At 41.7% G+C, this 20,543-nt stretch overlaps 1 protein-coding gene and 1 long non-coding RNA gene across 2 annotated transcripts in view; one reads left to right on the top strand and one right to left on the bottom strand.

Moving 5' to 3' along the window:
- LOC109398557 (dynein axonemal heavy chain 10) overlaps nt 1-20,543 on the bottom strand; it is a 341,003-nt gene that overhangs the window by 65,470 nt on the left and 254,990 nt on the right.
- Nucleotides 7,882-9,324, top strand: LOC115264160 (uncharacterized). The gene is made up of 3 exons (XR_003895991.2): nt 7,882-8,575; nt 8,632-8,816; nt 8,875-9,324. It is a non-coding gene; the product is annotated as an uncharacterized LOC115264160 (long non-coding RNA).

The following is a 20,543-nucleotide window of genomic DNA, read 5'->3' as shown; positions in this document are numbered from 1 at the left end:
GAGGTGGATTCGATTGATTGCCAGGCTTAGGAACATACGAGCTTTTCTACAGTGTGTATTGGGTATTTTGTTGGACTGGTTGCCGAAGAACGGACATCTATCCGGGCTTTAAATGGGCGGCTGGCCAAACCCCCAAGGATTTCCCGTCCAGATCCGAAATTTCATAAGACGAAGTGCCGATTTTTCTGAGTATCTTGGCAGGTATGTATTGGGGCCCGTACTTCGCGTTGTAGTTTTCAATCGCGCTAGATTGCTTCAAATTGCGCCTAAAAACGAGCTGACCGGCCTCATAAGGTTTTGCATAGGTCTTATGTCGAAGGTTATATCGTTTTTGGCCCTCTTCATGAGCTTTCTTCAGATTTTCTTGGACTAGACTTTTGATCTGGTTAAACATCTCGGTCTGCCGAGTTTCCCGGTCCGCTACCGATAAGCTTCCGCCTTCTTCCCCTAGGCGGTGATCGGAGCCTTTTTGAAACATTTCGTGACCGTGTGTCGTGAAAAAGGGAGTTAATTCTGTCGTGGAGTGTACGGAAGAGTTTAGTACTGTTTCCACTTCTGACAGTTTAGTGTCCCACTGTTTCTGATCAGTTTTAACATACGTACGTATGGCCGCGTTGACCGTTCTATTAACCCTCTCCACAGGATTAGCCTGGGAGTGGTATTTAGAATTGAGCCAGTGTCTAACATCGAATTGTCGACAAAGCGACCGGAAATGATGTGATAAAAAGCACGTAGCGTTGTCTGTAATGACTATTTCCGGCACGGAATTGCGGAAGAACCAACAATCTCGCAATGTTTGGCAAAGTTTGTCACTGTCTATCTTCCGGAATGGGACCAACATCACCCATTTACTGAAAAGATCCACCACTGACAAGATGTACTGGTTCTGCTTACGACTTCTGGGCAGTGGACCGATGAAGTCTAAGGCTATGATCTGCCAGGGATGGGTAGTAGCTCTCTGCTCACCCATCGGTGGGGCCAGGGCTATATTCGGAGCTTTAGTTTCTTTGCAGGTTGTGCACTCACTTATATAATCGCGGATCTGAGTGACCATTTTAGGCCAAAAGTAGCGTAAACGAATGCGACTAAGAGTGCGATCGACTCCAGGATGCATTGAGTCATCATGACACTCCCGAATGATGGCAACCCTCTCTTTGGGGTGCGGCACGATCTTCCAGTCAAAACGAACATCATGTGTTTCGCTGGGATTGGTTACATACTTGAAAAGAACTCCCTCGCGGACCTGAAAGTCGACGAACTCGTCGGGTTGCATTGCGACCTTTTCAATCATGTCATCGTACCAATTTTGATCAGGATCACCCAGTGTAGGGCTAGGCTGGGAGTTCGCTGGAGTCGCGGGACCCACATCGATCGCGGCCGTACTACGCGAGAGAGCGTCCGCTACAACGTTCTCTTTGCCTCGACGATGCCGAACGGTCATGTCAAACTGTTGTAGGGCAAGACACCATCGACTACAACGAGAGGCGGTTTTCCATTTCGCGGTCAGGATGTGCGTGAGGGCGGCTGAGTCAGTGATTACCGTAAAGTGTGATCCTTCAAGGTATCCTCTGAAGGCTTCAATGGAAAGAAGAACCGCCAGCGCCTCTTTCTCACAGGCATGATAGTTTCGCTGAGGTGTTGTCAGCTTATGGGAAAAGAACGATATCACTCTTTCGTAGCCGTCCTGCACCTGTGTAAGGATGCCCGCCACCGCCACGTCACTCGCATCCGTTTGCACCGTGAACTCCGTGGTAAAGTCCGGGCAAGCAAGTATCGGTGCCGAGATAAGCTTTTCTTTAATCAAATTGAACGCCTCTTCAGCGGCATCATTCCACCCCATGATCCTAGGCTTCGTCTTTAACAGGTCGGTCAAAGGTGAAGTTATACCGCTAAACTCGTCGATAAAACGACGGTAATAATTCGCCATACCCAGAAACCTACGAAGCTTAGTAACGGTATTAGGCCTTTCGTAGTCGACTATTGCCTGTACCTTTTCTGGGTTTGGTCGTAGTCCTTCCGTAGATAGTAGATAACCAAGAAAAGGTAACTCCTTTACCCCAAACTTGGATTTTTCCAGGTTGATGGATAGATTAGCTTCGGCTAGCCGGTTCGCTACTTCACGAAGCAGGCGCAAATGGTGCTCGAACGTCTCCGATACAATGACTATATCGTCAAGGTATACGAAGACGTTCGGCTCGAGCTCTCCGTGTCCAAGCACTCTATCCATCAACCGCGCTAGGGTAGCAGGGCTGTTCACGAGGCCGAAAGGGAGCCTCGTGAACTGAAACATTCCTTTTCCCTGAACGCTAAAAGCGGTGAATTTTCGGGAGCTGGGCTCCAGAGGGATCTGGAGAAACGCCTCGGACAGATCAATCGTGCTCAGGTATTTGGCCTGGGGCAGCTGACCTAGGATCCGTCCTGGGTGAGGTAAGGGATAGGCATCCCGCACCGTTCTTTCATTAATTTTTCGAGCATCCAAGCATAGACGAACTTTTCCTGAGGGTTTTATCACGGGTACTACATTGGAGCTCCACTCCGAATGTGCTCGTTCGATAATGCCTAGAGATAACATACGCTCTAACTCAGCTCCGACCCGTTCCTGAATTTTGGGGGAAAGGGTGTAAGGGTATTGTCTCACAGGAGGTTTTCCTCGCCACTCCTCGGCTAATTCAATTCGATGCTGACACAGAGGGGTTATGGTTAATTTGTCTGATGAGGCTCTTGGAAACCGCCCCTTAACTTCCTCGAGCTGTATTTGCTGTAAAGCCGAAAAAGCTACGGGTTCCTCTCTGCTTTTTAGAGAAGTTTCCTCACCTGCCATGGCACAATCGTGGACTGTCGGCCAGATTTTGAATTTTTGCCAAAAATCCATGCCGAGGATACAATCGGCCGACAAATTTTTAACTACTAAGGTTTGAATAATTTTAATGCATCCAGCAAAATTGAAAGGAATAGATACTTGCCCTAGAATATCTAACTCTGTGCCATTGGCTGAGCGTACAACCGTAGGACGGTCTAAGGCCCTTAGTTTTGAACGGTTTAGTCTATTGAAAATCTTTTCGCTGACAAGGGTAAGCTGGCTACCCGAATCTAGCAGCCCCCTAGAGGGAATACCGTATATTTTTATTTTGGCGTAGGGACGGTTGTCTTGTTTATTGGTCAAAGAAATATTGAGTACTTGGGAGATTTCTGATTCGTACAACTCTTCCTGTACCGGTTCCCAAAATTCTCCCAGCGTGACATCAAGTGGTACTGGATTTACGCGGCTTGGTCCGACGATCGGCGGTTTTCGATCGTCTGCAAGCCGTTTTTTTTGCAATAGGGACAGTTGTGTGCCTCGAACCCTTTGAAGCCACACACTAAACAGAGGGAACCTCTGTACGACCTGCACTGGTCTAAGGAGTGATTAGTCTGCCGGCAGTAGAGACATTCATAACTCCGAGGGGGTCGGTGAGCTTCAATCAACCTTTCCAATGTCCTTGTCGGTTTGGAGGGGCCCTCCCTCGGATCTGGTTGGTTTGAAGGTTTTGGTTGGACATGTACGGTTGGCTTCTTAGTTTCCCCTTCTCCCTTCTTCATCAGATCTCTCTCTTTTGGCTTAGTAGGGTGGAAGCTCTGTTGTGGGGTTTTCAGCGGCGGGCGACTGTTCGAGGGCCTGAAATCACCTCTCCCTGGCCCCGGCTTAGTTTCCACCACGGCGTTAGTGCTTTTCTCCGCCCCGAATACTTTGGCATAAAGGGAAAAGTTTGAGGCATCAATGACATGCCCTGCCTCCAACAGTTCCGCAAGACTAAATATGGGCTTCCATAGAAGCGTTTTTTTGTAATCCAGACGCATATTGCGTTTGAGAACATCGAGTTGCTCGGTGTCACTCATCGGTACGATCATGGATCGGAACATCCTTTCCATATCGTAATAGTACTCCTGAAAAGTTTCGTTTCTTTGCTGACGCCTTTGGTAGATTCTTGTTCGTACCAAAGAATCCAGCTCAGGGTGCGCAAAGGTTCGACGAAGTTCGGCTACTAAATGTCTCCAGCTGACTAGTCGTCCGGACGACCGCATGGTCATGTACCAATTTAGCGCCGGACCGGTAAAAAGGTGAAACGCAGAGTCGAACAATTCTGCCTCAGAGGTACGTTCCGCTAGGGCTAGTTGAGAAACCAATACCAGGAACTCGTTCAATTTGAGCCCTTGGTCCGTGCCCGCATATTTATCTAATTTCCATTTGGCCACTGGTAACGAATTGTGACCATAATGGTTTCTCACATTGTCCACAGGCAACGAGTATTGCTGTGGCGGATGCATTCCAGCTGTCCCTGGTATGTGACCAGCTGGGCCCATCTGGGGATATTCGTACCCTCGACCGATCACAGAGTGTGAAACGGGGGCCTGAACCGAGACGAAGGGAACATTATATTGGGTTGATGGCATCCAGTTACTATAATTTGCGCCGCTGTCGGTAGGAACAGCCGACGCAACCGTAGTCGTGTGAAACATCTGGTTGCCCTCTGGTGCTGAATAGAACAGTGACGGTCTCTGTTCTCGTGGCACATAGGAGGCCGAACTCTCCGAGGATGCAACTCTAGGAACAGAACTACATGAAGTAGCAGTTGTGTGAAAACCTATTCTTGGAAATGTAGCTAAATTCGGAACAGCTGAAGTGAATGCTAGGGAGCCGTATCCCGAGCTGACTTCGATAGCCCTTGAAGGCTTGGGAACAGTACCCGTATAGGTCGTAGTACTACCCATTATTGTAAGATTAGCCCTAGTCGTGACTGGCAAGGTCTGACTTCGTTCTATATTATCCGTTGGCTTAGTGTGAGCATCCCTAAATTCCCGAAGCAGGAAGAGTTCTTGTTCTAATTGCGTTAAAGCTCTTCTGACTGCCCCTTCACCAGTATTCCCTGGATTCTCCGAGTCTAACAACCCCAATCTAAATAAGGCATTTATTACCACACTGTCATCCTCAGTGGTCCTAGTCGACGCTGAAGTATGAGTTACTGTGGGGACGGTCGACGGTACCGTCACATTTCCAGTCAATGGTTCTCCTTCGGTGAAGAGATTGTTCAAATCACCATCTTCCACACCGTCGGTCGACATCGAACGTTTACCGTAGAAAAACCGATTAAGTCTCGCCAAGACCGCTTCCTGTAGCCTACCAACTTCGACACTGTCTTCTGAACCCACATGCTCCTGTAATAAGCTCAGGCGGTTGCCTATGTGCAGCAGTCTGGATTGACATCTTGGTGGCACTCCTTTGGAAGATCTCCTGATAGTTTCCTCAATTTCGTTAAACTTTGCTACGCAGATTTGGAATTCCAATTCCGGGTGTTGTTTGATAGTCCTAACCGGGATCTCACTAGTTTTCTCGACCTTCAGTGTCTCTCTCAGAGCTCTTCGCTTTCTTGAAATGGACTCCTTATTATTGAAAACTATATCCCTAATCTCTAGTTCATAGTCTACTTCATCCTCGTTTAGGTGATCAACTCTAAGGTCGTAATAGTGATGCCTTAACTTCTCTATTACTAAATCTATCACGCCAGCAGCCATTTTAGATTTTTAATAAAGAGAAAAGCTATAAAGTATCAACTAATTTAACGTATTTAAACTTAATAGAACCAACTAATCTAATTATTTTTTCCAATTCAATTCAATTCATTTAAATGTAACTTTCAATTCACTTATTCCTATCTGTACAAAAACATATTTACAAAATCCACTTTTTTAATAATCAATTCACTTTATGCTGATATAGAAATCCAGATATCTTTATCGTAGTATTTTACCGAATATCTGCTTAGAAAGGATCAAACGGAGTTTTATGTAGCCTCAATGAACACCACGCTTACGTAACACCACGATACATTTCACCATTGAGAGATGGATAGTGGGTCTCCCGGAGCAAGTAGGCAAAAATAAATTCTGAAAAGATTTATTTTTGTTTTAGTTGGATCGCCAATTGTAAGAATCGACTAGCTCAGGGCTCCAACCTCCGGGTCGCCACCTACTTGCTACGAGTGGACCTCAAACGAAAGGGAAACAATATCAGACCAACACACGACATCCAAGGACCTCTTTTAGTTAAATGGCACAAACACAAGTTTAGCTTATACATATATTTATTTAACTTACATTGTTTCAAGAGGGGAAAGGGGTATCGTTGCGGCCGATCTGCTGCTGGTGGGGCTTGAGTTGGTGTTTGTTAGCAGGCGAGAGAGAGAGGTTGATGATTCTGGCAGGCTTGCGTGGTGGTATGGGATCCTTGTTCGGTGGCGCTGCGAGGCATGCTTGGTGGTTGGAAGGTTTCGCTCGGAGGTGCTGGAAGCTGTCTGGGCGGTTGGCTCGGATAAAATCGTAGACCAGAGGTCGCGGGGTCCTATTGGGGCCGACCTCGCTTGGCTGTCCTTAGGCTTCGAATCGACGTTCCCGGGCTCGCTGACGGCGCAGAGGCACATAGGATATGGGTGTCTAGCGGACTAGACCCTCACCGCAATAGCTTCGGCCAGTGCTGCTCGTGGCGTGTGGGCTGGCAATGGCGTGACGCGCAGGGACCACCAGCCCGGAACTCGCCGAATCGCTGGTTCTACCGTCCGGCTCTGGTCCGACACGTGGGGTGGTTCGTGATGGGGTTAGCGTGGTTGCGAAGAGGTCTTTCCGACGTTCCACTTGCCCGCTCACGGCGACGTGACACATAGGATATTGGGTTTAGCAAGCTAAACCCTCACCGCAAAAACTTTGGCCACTTCTGCCCGTGGCGTGTGGTGTGGCACTGGCGTAACGCTCAACAACCACTGGCAAGGGACTCGCCGGAATCCAAAGCGATCAAATCCGTGGTCCACGGGGATGGCAACAATGTGGGCCACAACCAGAGAGGGGTCCGCTTCTGTCCTGGAGGCCACTTCAACTTTCGATCGACTGGAACCTGGTCGATGACGTCACGTGGGGTTTGACGAAAGGTCCACTTTACTAGAGGGAAACTGGTTGACCCGGTGTTCCGATACCAGCGTTTCACTAATCCGGCCGGGTGGGCAGGGCCCTAATCTCACTATACCGTTCACCGTACCGTTCAAACTTCGTAATTTGGGGTGCAATTTGCGTTGTTCCCGGGGCCGTAACTTTCGCTTATCGGCCTTATAGCGTCCGTTCGGTAGCAAGGTTCACACTCTTCTCCTTATACTTTTCCATCCGATCCTCTATTCCCTACCTCTCTCGCTCTCGCCTTCTCGCTCTCTTCCTCTCTCGTCTCGTTTCCGGTGCACCACTGATGACAACCATGACGACTCATAATTGATGTATGTAACGCCGAGGGGTTAGTATTTTATGGTTTCATTATTTATGTACACGGAAAGTATTTACTCTTGAATTTTTAACTTATTTATAGAATTAATATTTTATGTTAAATTTTACAATTGTTTTTGTGTGCCATGGAAAACTCTACTCCTATTTGTTTAACTTAATCCAAAGCTACTATTAAGGTTTTTAATGACTGATGCCAAGAAAAAGAAGATCTATCCCTAGCCTCGCAAAACAAAACCCTAGACACCCTGCATTGACCTGGACATTTGTTCCCAAGCATTTGGTAACATCTCTCAGGAATCTGGAGAGATTCCTCTCCGGAATCTGGAGATTCCTCTCCGGAATCTGGAGAGATTCCTCTCCGAAATCTGGAGAGATTCCTCTCTGGAATGTGGAAAGATTCTTCTCTGGAATTTGGAGAGATTCCTCTCTGGATTGTGGAGAGATTCCTCTCTGGAATGTGGAGAGATTCCTCTCTTGAATGTGGAGAGATTCCTCTCTTGAATGTGGAGAGATTCCTCTCTGGAAGCTGGAGAGATTCCTGTCTGGAATTTGTTACGTTTAAGTTTGTGATTAGCAGCTGTGCCATTAGGAATTCGTTAAACCATAAGAACATTTGTAAATGCTCCGACTTATGAGTAAAAATTGGTTCCGCCAAGAACAAATTAAGCACCTCTGTAATGCCTACCATCATCGACTCGCAATCCTGAAACTCGCGCTCATGTTAACCACCGCACACCACACACACAAAGCACTCCATTCCGATCACGCAGGCCTCGATCGGATACGTTGAGTATCGAGCTCGGCAACGAGAGAGGCAAACATTGCATTACGGCTCGACGGCAGCATACACACAAGCGACGTTCATCGAGAGAGCACTGTTCATTCCCAGAGAAAGGGAGGCTTTTTTTTTCTCAAGCACAACTACCATCACCGGCAATCAGGCGGAGGGAGCTGATCACGCGATCGTTCATAGTGCCAGCAGTTTGCAAGCATCCATCGGTCGAAACGGTAGTGGCTCACGTTACGGGCGTAGAAGTGGCTCCAGCTTCAAAAAAAGAGGTGGAAAATTGATTTGCTGTTGGAGGCAATTTCAGTTACACGAAAAAGGTGAACTCGGCCTTTGCATCGGTGAGACCGACGCTTAGTGCAGCCAACAAAAGGAGGCGGCCATTTTGCACCACCACGAGATTGCCAAGCCACATGTTCTGGAGAAAACTGCACCTCATTCGACGTATTTCGTGCACATCCGAACGCGATTAGCGCTGTTTTCCCCCGGGTGAGTGAGCATTTTCGACTTTGCGAGAGACATCCGTCTAATGACCGTTTTTCTAGTTTGACCGTCGGTGAACTCGGTGGTGGCACTCGCCGTCCGTGCAATTGGCAAATCAAACCGCACGAGTGACAATTTTGCATCGTGGCCCACGATCAGCCGAAGTCAAGCGCTGACGGAAGAGGCAAGAAACCGCGACGATCCGTATACACCGAGAGGACAGGAGCAAAGAGCCTTCGTCAAAGAAGTATGCTGTGAAGCAAAAACTAACTGGAGTTAGTTATTGACAGCTCTGCTCGCCTCAGGGCTCTTTTTTCTCGTTCCAGTTTCGTCAACATCAATCAGGCAGACCGAGCGGGGGTGACCACCGACGTCGGCGCACCGTCGATCTTGAGACGTTCTCGGTGGCTTTCGGCGGGACGCGGTAGCCAGCTTTCCGGCGCGGGAGCGAAGGGCTCGAAGGCAGCAACGATCGCATCGGTAATCGGAGGAGCGGATTGGTGAGCGAGTTGGCGCCAATCATGAATCGGACCGTAGGGTCGGCCGGGAACACGCATCCGGCAGGCGAGGAGGCCCGAATGAGCGGTCGAGGTTTGTGATCGGTGGCGATGCGTGAGTACAAATATGAGACAAATGTTAGTTTCTAAGTAAGAATAAACAGTTAGGACGTAGAGAGAGGATTAGGCGTTTAGGTGGCACAATGCTAGGAGCCAAATAAAGATGTTGTCTAAATGAATAAGATTTGAGTTGGTGCTTTGATTGCCGTGTTTGTGCCCGAATTACCCTGCTATACGGTAGTTTTGCTCTACTGGTCGGGAAGTTTGCAACAAATTTTGAGAGATTCTTCGCTGGAATCTGGGGATTCCTCTCTGGAATCTGGAGAGATACCTCTCTGAAATCTGGAGAGATTTCTCTTTTGGAATCTGGAGATATTTCTCTTTTGGAATCTGGAAAGTTTCGTCTTTGGAATGTAGAGAAATTCCTATCTGGTATCTCGAGAAATAACTCTATCTAATATGGAGAGATTCCTCTCTGGAATCTGGTGAGATTGATCTTTTGGAATTTTTGAAAGATTCTTCATTGGAATCTGGAGCGGTTCCTCAGAAAAGTTTTCCCTCTTCGCACGGAGATTTACCCGTCCCTGACTCGCCACGTCTGATTTCAAAACCAATTTCAATTTGAAGTCAAATCAATGGAACCACCTCGCGCTCTGCGAATGATGAACGCTGCTGCGGCTGCTGGTGAGAAAACTAATATTGCGATAGATTCGCTCGGTCTTTTGGACTCGCCACGCGCCACCCTCTTCTCTTCATCTTCTTTATTGGATTCGTTTGAGCTGGATATTTGCAATCGAGATGGTTGAAACCGGTACGTAACCAAACTTTTTTTATCCTCCCATTCTTTTGTGACTCGAAAGGAAACACCAAATCAATGCCGGGTTACTGTTTGATGACCACTGTTCGTTTGCAAATTCCGACTTTTGTTGGGCTTTTAATTAATCCAAGTCTCCACACTCGCATAAATCGAAAAGGTGCCTTCGAAACACGCGAAAATTTCTCTTTCTTCAGTTGTAATACAGTGAATGCCTCAGGTATGCTACCGAACCCAGTGGTAATCTCTGCCAGCATTTATTATTAACGATTTGGTTTTTGTTCCCCACCCCAAGCCAGCATGCATCTATTTCAAAACTCAAATTGAAAAGTAGTGTCCCAGCTTGGAGCTACAGGAGCGTTGTGTACAGTGAATTAAATTGTCGCCGATCTAGGTCCAAAATTGAAACATTTGGCTACGACCGACGGTTGAACTATTGGATTCTCGCAACGATTCACAGAGGGACTGAATCAAGAATAGTTGGAAAAAGTTAAAAAAAATGGTAAAGTTAGGAAAAACTTTGAATCAACTGCGAATTTTACTGGGATTTTTTTTTCCAGAAGATCTTTCAGGAATTATTTCTGAAGTTTTACGTGAAATTCTTTCAGAAATTCCTCTTCCTCCTTCCTCTTTGGAATTTGGAGAGGTTTCTTTTTGGAATCTGGAGAGGTTCCTTTTTGGAATGTGGAGTGCTTCCTCTTTGGAATCGAGAGATTCCTCTTTGGAATCTGGAGAGATTTTCTTTTGGAATCTTGAGAGATTCCTCTTTGGATTCTGGAGAGATTCCTCTTTGGAATCTGGAGAGATCCCTATTTGAAATCTGGAGAGATTCCTCTTTGGAATGTGGAGAGATTTTTCTTTGGAATGTAGAGAGATTCCTCTTTGGAATCTAGAGATTCGTCTTTGGAATCTCGAGAGAATCCTCTCTGAAATCTGAAGAGATTTTCTTTTGGAATCTTGAGAGATTCCTCTTTGGAATCTGGAGAGATTCCTTTTTGTAATCTGGAGAGATCCCTATTTGAAATCTGGAGAGATTCCTCTTTGGAATGTGGAGAGATTTCTCTTTGGAATCTGGAGAGATTTTTCTTTGGAATGTAGAGAGATTCCTCTTTGGAATCTAGAGATTCGTCTTTGGAATCTCGAAATCTGAAGAGATTTTCTTTTGGAATCTTGAGAGATTCCTCTTTGGAATCTGGAGAGATTCCTTTTTGTAATCTGGAGAGATCCCTATTTGAAATCTGGAGAGATTCCTCTTTGGAATGTGGAGAGATTCCTCTTTGGAATGAGGAGAGATTCCTCTTTGGAATCTGGAGAGATTTCTCTTTGGAATGTAGAGAGATTCCTCTCTGGAATCTGGAATTTTCTCTGAAATCTGGAGATATCTTCTTTTGGAATCTGGAGAGATTCCTCTTTGGAATCTGGAGAGATTTCTCTTTGGAATTTGGAGAGATACGTCTTTTGAATTTGGAGAGATTTTCTTTTGGAAACGGAAGAGGTTTCTCCTTGGAATTTGGAGCGATTCCTCTCTGGAATCTGAAGACATTCGTTTTTGGAATCTAGAGATATTTTTCTCTGGAATCTGGAGGAAATCCTTTCTGAAATCTGGAGAGTTTCCTCTTCGGAAACTGGAGAGATTCGTTTTAGGAATCGGGAGAGGTCCCTCTGTGGAATCTGGAGAGTCCCTCTTTGGAATCTGGAGAGATTCCTCTTTGGAATCTGGAGAGAATCCTCTTTGAAATCTGGAGAGATTTTTTCCTGAAATCAGGAATGGTTCCTCTTTGGAATCTGGAGAGATTCCTCAATAGGATGTGGAGGTTTTTTTTTCTGGAATCTGGGATGATTCTTCTTTGAAATCTGGAGAGATTCCTTTTTGGAATCTGGACAGTGGCGTAGCTAGGAATTTGGGGGCCCGGTGCGGAACAAAATTCGTGGGCCCCCATGAAAATTGCTGATCGCACTGTTGTATTTTGTACAAAACGATGAAAAAACCAATGAAATCCATCAATGAACGTAAGATTTTTTCAAAGAATTATCTCGAATTTTTGTTAACAAATTATTTGGGAAGTGTACCAAGTAATCTTTAAGGAATTCCTTCAAAGATTGCTTTACAGTTTTCTTTAAAATAAATCTTTCTTGAAGAACAATATGTCTTCAAGAATCTTTCAAGTCGTTAATGCAAGGATGTCATTCAGTATTTCTATAAGCACTCCTTTAGAAGTTCTTACAGTGTTGTCTCCGAAGATGTTTTCAAAAATACTTCAAAGTACTTCAAAAGTCCACCAGGGTTTCTATCAATAATATCTCTGAGGATTCATTTAGAAGATTCCAGAAAAAAAATACTACAAAAAATTCTTCAAAGATTTTTTTGGAACCACATATTCTTCTGAAAAAATAAAATTGGAATCGGGTTCTGTAGGGGTATCCCGATTATTTCATAATCGGAATCTCCGTCCAAAAAATAGTCGAAATCCAAAATTTCATCATTTTTGATGTCCGGGAACTATTTTTAGAATCCATTTAAAGTTTGTATGGGGACTTTTTTTTGTTCGGGGTGAACTGTCATTTTATCGATTGAATTGTCATTCTACCCACGGAAATTAAAACTGTTTAATTAATTTAACCGGGAAAACAAAGGAATTGAAACGCAATAAAATATCACGTTATGCTCACAAGGATTCCAAGGATTTCTTCAGAAATTCCTACAATGATTCCTTAAAGAACGCTTGTTTCGATAAAAATCTGCAAGGGTTCTTCAAGTCCCAAAGAATCCGTTGGATTTTTTTTAATCTCCAAGGATTCCTACAGAAGTTCCTCTAAGAATATTCTCAGAGGAACTTCGTAGGAGGTTTGCAGAAATTCTGTCGAAAAATCCTTCGGGAATTCCTCCAACGAATTCTTTAATATTCATCAACTCAAGGACATTTTCCAAGGATTCCTACAGGAATTTTTGCTAACATTTCTCTGGGCACTATTTAAAAAAATCTATTGTGATTTTTCAAAGTTCTTTCGAGACCTTCGTTTACCAGGTTATTAATGATTCCGCTAGAAATTCCTCCGAAAAAATCGTTTAAAAAATCTCTGAGAATTCCTGGTAGAGTCAACATGCCCTTAATAATCCTACAATCGCAAATAAATTCTATTCGAAAGCGATTACGGAACCGATGATTACGTAATTTTTGTTATCATCACTTCTAACAAAAATACAAAAAAAAACAACACAAAAAGCGCTTCATTCCTTTGATTTAAGGCGGATGAAAATTGGAGCGTATATGCATAAATAGTAAAGGAACAGATGCCCTATCTTATCAAATAAAAACAAAATTCTCATGTTACTCCAAGGATTCTTCCTAAGACTGTTTTGCTACTTTCTTCAGGAATTCTTTAAGATGATTTAAGTGATTAATGCAAGATTAAGATTTCATAGAGGATATCCATAGGGAATTCTTCAGGAATCGCTTTTAGAATTCCTACGGGGATTTTTCCAAGGATTTCTAAATATTTCTCCAAAACAAAACTTTCGAGAATTATCAAAAAATTCTTTCAGAATTCCTTCAAGGATCTTGTTAGAAACTACTGCAAGGGTTTCATCAATCGGATAAAGCTTTCCTTATTGAATTTATTTAACAATTTCTCAAAGAATTCTACCGAGGATTACACTTGGGACTTTTTCAGGACTCGCTTTAGGAATTCTTCCAAGGTTTCATTCAAAAGTTTTAAGAAATTCCTTCAAAGAGGCCTTTAGAAATCCCTCCCAAACTTTCTTCGGGAATTTTTCTAAAGATGTCTTTAGTAGTTCATCCAATAAATGCTCTTACGATTTCTCCAAAGATTCGTTCAAAATTTATTAAAGTATTTCCTCAATTGATTTCATTCATTTTTACTTAAACTTTCAGGACGCACGCCTGTTCGAGCCTTAAAATACACTGTGCTTGCGCTGTATACGACGAGCGAGGTTTTTTTTTTGACATTGTTGTACTTCTTACAACGACGTGCGTCCTGAAGGGTTAAACTGATGTCCCCAAGTATTTCACAAATTTTTTTTTTTACAACAAATCTTTCGGGCATTCTTTCATGCAAGGATTTCTTCATGTATTTATATAATTACTTCAGCAAGATTTTTTCGAAGATTTTTAAGAAATGCCTCCAATAATTTATTCAAGTATTCAAGAACTCCTCATTAGAAATTGAAAAGTAAACATAAGATTTTTTTTCAAGAAATAAAATAAAAAAACATTTTTAGAAATTGCTTTGTGATTTTCTTAGGAAATTGTTTGTTAACTTCACTGGTTATTTTTTTTTTTTGAAATTCCTTAGGTAATTCCTTTGCGATTTTCTTCGGCCGTTCCGTTTTAAATCCTTGGATTTTTTTTTAATTCGCAAGAGTGTTTCTCATAGAACTGCAAAACCAGACAAAAACCAGCTGCATAACAGACGTAATTCCGTAAATAATTATGAAAAAATCCAGAGGAATTACCAAAGGAATTTTCTGAGGAATTACCGGAGTCAGTCAAACGAATTGACTAAGGAATTTTCAAAGCACCTGTCGAATGAATTTCTAAAGGAACTATTGAAATAAAAACAAACGTAAATTTCAGGCATATTAGCAAAGGGACTGCCGATGAAACTTTCAATGAAATCGCTGAAATCCCGTAGGAGTTTCTTGATAAATTTCCAAAGCAATGGACTACCCGCTTGGCGCACACCCACAGTTGATCAGCAGGAGTAAATCCATTTTATTTTGTATGGTGAAAAGCATCTAAACTTGAATTACTTGAAATAGAAAGCATTTACTGAAAAAATATTTGGTAGGCTTAATAGTAGTCACCATTGTGCACAATCACTACCAAATATTTTTTCGAATAATGTCTTCCACTTCGATAAATTTGCCTTTAGATGCTATTCGCCATACAATATTTTTGCGATTTACTTTTAGCGATTTTTCGCGCATAGAAGCTAGCGCTACATTGGTCGATGCGGAGAGTAGGAAAACAGCCGATGTAGTTAATTCATTGCCCAAAGAATATCGAAACTTCAAAAATAATAACTAAAATCAATTTCGAATTTTATTGCCGAAAATATGTCAAAAGAGCTACCAAAACAAATTCCAAAGGAATTGCCGAAAAAAAATGCCAAATGAATTAACCAATCAATTTCCATATGAATTGGCGAAGAAGTTTCCAAAAGAGTGTTAAAGTTATTCCCAAAGTTGCAGACAAAATTTTTAAAGAAATTTCCGTAGAAATAAGAATCTGAAGTTCGTAAAGTCATTGCTGAAGCATTGCCGAGAGTTCATTAAAGAAGTTTTCAAAGGAATTACCTAACAATTTATCAATAGATTTGCCGCAGAAATTTTCAATGATACTTCTAACAGAGATCCTAAAAAAACTTGAGAATTTTTACCAAAGAGATAGCGCACTCAATTTTCGACACAATAGCTGAAACAATTTCCAAAATAATAGCCACAGAAATTTTCTAGAATAAATGCAGAATGAAATCAGAAAAAATCCTTAGGGAATTCCCAAAGGAATTTCCGAAGAAAATTTTTAGAGTATTTCCTGAAGAGATTAAGATATTCCTTAACCAATTGCTGCACGGATTTTCAAAGTAATTGGTGATAAAAAAATCCAAAAGAAATTTCCGAAGAAATGCATCAGAAATTCTAATGAAAATAAATAAATTTCCTTCCAGAATTTTCACAGAAATCCCTGCAGAAAACTCTACTGTGATTCTTTCAATGAATCCTTCAGGTATTCTTACAAGGTTTCAATCAGGAACACCAGTTTCGTCCAGATTTCCTTCACGAAACTTTTAAAAATGATTCTTACGATTTCATGATGCATTTGTTCCAAGTGAGGAACTCCAAGAATTTTTTCTTGAATATATTTTACGATTTATCTAGGAAATTACTTCAAGGACTTCTTTACAAATTTCTCTAAGATTTCCTTCGAAAGTTGCTACAAGCTCCTCCATGCGTTTCTGAAGCAATTTCTTCAATTATATGTATTCCCATGAATTTTATAAAAAGTTTTTTTTAAGATTTCCACAAATGATTCTTTTGGGGCTACCTCACATAATCACTTCAGCAATTTTGGAGAAGAATTCTTTAGGAATTCTTTTTTTAAGAAATTTCTCCAAGATTTTTTTGCAATGCCTCAAATGGTTTTTCTTGAAGTTCTTCAAAGGATTTCTTAAGAATTTGTTCAAGCATTTCTTTACTTCTACCTGCAGAGATTTCGACAGAATTCCTCCAATAATTGCTGTAGAAAATCGACCAAAGATTCCTTATGCGAATTTTCAAGTCCTTTTTCACAATTCGATCAACAATCTTTTATGGAAGTTCAGTGAAGATTTAATCTTTTTCTCCAAGGGTTTTTTTAAGCTACAATACAAAGATTCGTTCAAGGATTTTTTAAAATTTTACTTCAGATAATCCTACAAGTATGAACACATTCATCCCCAAAGGATTTATACAGAATTTTCCCCAAGGCCTCCTGCATAAATTCCTCCAAATATACAGGATCTCTTTCATTTTTCGATTTGCTCCAAAGAATTTGAGAGGAATTCATTGAGGTTTCCGCCATTGATTTCTTTGAGAAATAATAGTCATGTCATCATTAGTTCTTCCAAAAATCTCTTTGCCTTCAAAATTTCTTCAGGAATTCTTTACCTAAATCCTCAAGCTACTCCTTGTACTGTAGTAATCCTTCAAGAATGTCATCAAATATACCTGCAAAATCAACCCAATGATTCTTCCGAATTCGTCTTGGAATTCATCAAGACAAAGATTCTATTAGAATCCAAAATTCTTGCAAACATCCAAAAATTCTTGCAAACATTTCTACAAGAATTCCTTCGGGAATACCTCCACAATTTCTTTAGAAAACCTTCCAATGATCCATTCAGGTATGGCTCCAAACGTGATCTCCAAAATTCATGAAAAATATTTTCCATGAGGAACTCCTACAAGATAATTTCTTAAGGCTCATCTGAGGGATTCCTTGAAGGACTTCATGACATATTCCTTGTAGGATTTTATGAAGGAATTCGAAGAGGTATTCCTGAACGAATGTTTGAAGAAATTCCTGAAAAAATCCTTGAAGGAATTACTGAAGGATTTCTTGAGAAGTTCCAGCAGAAATGCTTGGAGGAGTTCCTGAAGGAAGCATCATTGTAAGCTTTCCTAAATCAATGCTTAGAGGAATTTCTGAAGTAATCCCTGAAAAAAGTTCTGAAGTTAATCTTAGAGGAATTTTTGTAGAACTCCTGATGTAACTCCTGATGAATCGTAAAAGATATCCCCAGAGACAAGGACCTTAACTGAAGGAATTCCCGCAGAAACCCTTCAAGGAATATGTAGAAAGAAATGCCTGCCCAAACCCTTCAGCAGATCTGCAAGTATTGAACTTTCAACCCAGGCCCGGATTTAAGGGGGGACAAAGGGGGCAAGTGCCCCGGGCCCCCCAAGAATCCTGAAGCACTATATATTTTCTTCATCAAAACATAAAATGCCCTTCAAGAGACGATTTATTTTATACATGTCCTAGTGTTGTTATTGTTGAGTGCTTCTCCCTATCCAGATTATTTCATATCTGAGTTTTCACTTGAAAATCCAAAATTTCATAATTTTTGATATCTTCATCAGAATCCTTAGTTTCGTATTTTTGGTGCCAAAATATGTTGCTCTTGCGATTAAGTTAAAAAAAACATTATTTTATTTGCTAAGCAATTCAACCGTAGAATTGAAGTGTATTTCCCAGAATGACTTATTTGAGGGATCGGTTTTAATGCTTGGTTGCAGCAAACTCATATCTAGATAGGTATTAATAGGTAATTAATAGGTAACAGTATTCATATTCAATAATCAGGTAAAATGAAGTATTTTTTTTTTAATTTTGTTCTACGCGAGTTTCTATAAAACCCCATGGAGTTCTTGTTGAATTTAATTGAAAAACTGTTTTAGGACTAAACATTAAAACAAAAAAGCGTCTCTATCAAATAACTGCTTAATACCCATCTGCATCAGTTCGTTGAGGACAGATATTATCATGGGAAAAAGTAGATAACAATTCCTGGAGATATTCGAGAAATTCGGGGAAGTTTTGGAAACCTAGTTTTCAAAAACATCTCAGAACGATGTGTTATTGCTACAGTTACCCCCTACAATCCTGACTTTGTTCACTCGTAGAATTTTTAAATTCGAACTGAACGCTAATTTGTAAAATTTTCATAAATCTTTTAAATCCGGTTGAAAGTTTAAAATATATGTACGATCTGATTAAGATTACATTTACGCTGTAAACCTGTATTCGGAATCTTGACATTTTAGCATAAATATTAGAATGCTTGTTCGTAACATTTTTTTCATTTATTTAAATCATCGGTCGATATTTTCAAGAATTGCAATTGAAGCTTTTTAATATTTCATCATAAAAAAAAATTAATGAATCATTCATCATTCGAATGAACAAAACAGTTGAGTGACATAGTTTCTTTCTAAACCGCAAAAATCAGCAAAAAAAAACGAATAAAAAACAATATTGTTTTTGGAGGGCCCACTTAATACGGTTTGCCCCGGGCCCCCCGAAGCCTAAATCCGGCACTGCTTATAATTGTAGCAAACTTTCGCTATTTAAAAAACTTTATTCAAATCAGTGTAAGAAACCTTCAAGGGGCCTTGAATTCGGGGGCCCGGTGCGGACCGCACCTCCGCACCCCCCCTTGCTACGCCACTGAATCTGGAGAGATTCCTCTTTGGAATCTGGAGATATTTCTCATTTGGAATCTGAAGAATTTTCTTTTAGGAATTTGGAGAGATTTTTCTTTGGAATCTTATAAAAAATTCTTTTGAAAGATTCCTTTCTGGAATCTGGAGAGATTCCTCTTTGAAATCCAGAGAGATTACTCTTTGGAATCTGGACAGATTACTCTTTGGAATCTTGAGAGATTCCTTTTTGGAATCTGAAAAGATTCCTCTTTGGATTCTGCAGAGATTTCTTTCTGAAATCTGAAGAGATTTTCTTCTGGAATCTGGAGGGAATCCTCTTTGGGAATCTCTCCGCATCATAATTGAATTTTATTGGCTTTTCTCGGTGAACTTAATACTACTCAAAGAAGGAGGGAGTAACGAAAGTAATGAAAGAAACGGTGGATAGCATCGCAAGTGTGCGACGAGAGAAATTGAATAGAAGTTGAAAATTAACAGAGGGCCATAATTGAACAACACAATCACAACGACGACCCCTTTGCCTAACGTTCTCGTGTTGAACGGCTAGGTACTAGTAGTTTGATGATGACTACTAGCCCTAGACAGGCAAAAAGATCGTGGTTGTGATCTGTTAAATGTTGTTCGGCTTTGCTTTCGGTTCTATCGATCTGTGACACTTGTTCAGAGATTCATATCGAGCGAACGTTACTTATTTGATTTTCGCGCTTTCATCTCGTATGCTCCTATTGTGTCCAAATGATCTTATTCGAACCGAGTTTCATTCTTTCTTGCCAACTGGATTTTACTTTCTAGGTTTTCTAGGTTCTACGGCTAGTACCTAGCCGTTCAACACGAGAACGTTAGGCAAAGGGGTCGTCGTTGTGATTGTGTTGTTCAATTATGGCCCTCTGTTAATTTTCAACTTCTATTCAATTTGTCTCGTCGCACACTTGCGATTCTATCCACCGTTTCTTTCATTACTTTCGTTACTCCCTCCTTCTTTGAGTAGTATTAAGTTCACCGAGAAAAGCCAATAAAATTCAATTATGATAAAGTCATGCGGTGATTAAACCTAGAAAGTAAAATCCAGTTGGCAAGAAAGAATGAAACTCGGTTCGAATAAGATCATTTGGACACAATAGGAGCATACGAGATGAAAGCGCGAAAATCAAATAAGTAACGTTCGCTCGATATGAATCTCTGAACAAGTGTCACAAATCGATAGAACCGAAAGCAAAGCCGAACAACATTTAACAGATCACAACCACGATCTTTTTGCCTGTCTAGGGCTAGTAGTCATCATCAAACTACTAGTACCTAGCCGTTCAACACGAGAACGTTAGGCAAAGGGGTTGTCGTTGTGATTGTGTTGTTCAATTATGGCCCTCTGTTAATTTTCAACTTCTATTCAATTTCTCTCGTCGCACACTTGCGATTCTATCCACCGTTTCTTTCATTACTTTCGTTACTCCCTCCTTCTTTGAGTAGTATTAAGTTCACCGAGAAAAGCCAATAAAATTCAATTATGATAAAGTCATGCGGTGATTAAACCTAGAAAGTAATCTCTCCGCATGCCTGAAGGGAATCTCTGCGGGTCCTGAAGGTAATCTCCCCGGATTCCTGAAGGAAATCTCCCCGGATTCCTGAAGGAAATCTCTGCAGATTCCTGAAGGGAATCTTTCCGGATTCCTGAAGGGAATATCTCCGGATTCCTGAAGGGAATCTCTCCGGATTTCTTAAGGGAATCTCTCTGGATTCCTGAAGGGAATCTCTCCGGATTCTTGAAGGGAATCTCTCCGGATTCCTGAAGGGAATCTCTCCGGATTCCTGAAGGGAATCTCTCCGGATTCCTGAAGGGAATCTCTCCGGATTCCTGAAGGGAATCTCTCCGGATTCCTG

This window comes from Aedes albopictus, chromosome 1 (genome assembly GCF_035046485.1).
Source record: "Aedes albopictus strain Foshan chromosome 1, AalbF5, whole genome shotgun sequence".
In the NCBI taxonomy this organism is placed as follows: Eukaryota; Metazoa; Arthropoda; class Insecta; order Diptera; family Culicidae; genus Aedes; species Aedes albopictus.
The sequence above is the reverse complement of the archived record's forward strand: the minus strand, read 5'-3'. Positions and strand labels throughout refer to the sequence as shown.